Source organism: Bidens hawaiensis, unplaced genomic scaffold (assembly GCF_021521415.1).
Source record: "Bidens hawaiensis isolate Kalapana, Puna unplaced genomic scaffold, B.hawaiensis_p1.1 tig00038657_1, whole genome shotgun sequence".
NCBI classification, from domain to species: domain Eukaryota; kingdom Viridiplantae; phylum Streptophyta; class Magnoliopsida; order Asterales; family Asteraceae; genus Bidens; species Bidens hawaiensis.
The window spans coordinates 3,289-5,184 of NW_027496799.1; the positions used below are offsets into that span (position 1 = coordinate 3,289).

The window sequence follows — 1,896 nt, forward strand, 5'->3', positions numbered from 1 at the left end:
GATTAAACACAGAAAAATAATATGTATAGTGATTTCTTTGGTTTTTGTTATGTGGAATTTATGCACATTTTAATATGAGTGATTTTTGCAATATGAGAAATATCTAATCCTACTACCATAAGTAACATTTACCAAATATTAGCCTAACATAAGTATATTGCAATGAGGTTCATACAATATCCAATCAAGTTTACCAAACACCAATAGAATTACTTATAAGCTACTTATATATACTAGATCATTATATTACCTCTTACAACATAAACTTCAATCATGTCTTCAATAATATATTTTTTATTATAGTTGTTCATTTGTATTCATTGTTCCTTCTCAAAACCCGGGGCCCCTCCTACGGGCCCTAAACCTGGACCCCCTCCTGCGGGCCAGAAGAAGCCCGTAACCTCCTCTGACCCTAACTCCTTCTACAAATCCTTCCTCGAATGCCTCCCAACACAATCGCCTCAACCCGACCCCTCATTCCTGTCGATAATATTTAGCCCCACCGTCAACGCTTCGACCTACACTACAACACTAAAAGACCGCCTTAGAAACCTCCGTTACGATGCACATTCCGAGGCCAAACCCGCCATCATTGCCGCCCCAACCAAAGAAACCCAAGTGCAAGCCATCGTCCTATTCGCCAAAAAACTGGTGTCCAAATCAAAATCCGCAGCGGCGGACACGATTACGAGGCGATGTCATACGTCTCATCCGAAAAAAGTTTCATGATACTCGACATGTTTAATATGCGGTCGGTCGAGGTTAACATCCCGACCGAAACCACAGTTGTCCAAGCCGGGCCCCACCTCGGGGAACTCTATTACCGCATTTGGGAAAAGAGTAAAGTGCACGGGTACCCGGCCGGAGTGTGCCCGACTATCGGTGTAGGCGGGCACATAAGTGGGGCCGGTACGGCAACATGATTAGAAAATTCGGCCTTTCGATCGTTCACACGTGATCGATGCGAAAATCGTCAACGCCGCCGGAAAGATCCTTGACCGAAAATCAATGGGCGATGATCTTTTCTGGGCCATTCGTGGCGGCGGCGTGGTAGCAGTTTCGGCGTGATATTATCGTTCACAGCTGAAACTAGTCGTCGTGCCCAACGTTACCACTGTGTTTCGCCTAGATAAATTTCTCGAACCAAACACGGCCGATATTATTATGAAATGGCAGCCGATTATGCCCACGATGATTTGTACCTTCGAGTCGTGTTAAATGCGTCACGGTAGATAACAAAAAAACAGTAAAGGTAACATTTGTGTCACACTTCTTAGGTGACTCCACTAGACTATTAACATTAATGATTAAATCATTTCCTGAACTTGGGTTAACAAAAACAGATTGTACTGAAGTAAACTGGTTTCAATCTTTACTATACTGTGCTATACTTTGATCTTAACACAACAAAGCCTGAAAAATTTCTAGACCGAAGTTCGAGTTGTCATTTTAAACGAAAGTCTGATTTTGTGCAAACGCCTATACCAAAACCCCGGGTGGACCTGCGATATTAAACAAGCTGGCGGAATTTGGTGGAGGGGTTTGGGTCGGGTTCAACCCGTACGGGGGAAGATGAGTGAGGTACCCGCAAATGCAACTGCAATGCCTCACCGTGCGGGGAAGCGGACCCGAAAGCGAGTGAGGATAATATGAAGAAGGGGGAGGGCGATGTTTGAGTTTATGACGGGTTATGTGTCGAAGAATCCGAGAGGGGCGTATACGAATTATAGAGATTTTGACATCGGTGTGAACTCGGGGGACGGGGTTTAACTCGGGGAAGGTTTATGGGGAGAAGTATTGAAGGGGAATTTTGATAGATTGGTGAAGGTGAAGATCGCAGTTGATCCGGATAACTTTTTTAGGAATGAACAAAGTATTCCTACAAGCAAGAAGTGA

General features: G+C 44.2%; 1 pseudogene; it reads left to right on the plus strand.

Annotated features, from left to right (window-relative positions):
- Positions 1 to 303: 303 nt before the first annotated feature.
- LOC143590558 (berberine bridge enzyme-like 21 pseudogene) lies at positions 304 to 1,896 on the plus strand (annotated as a pseudogene).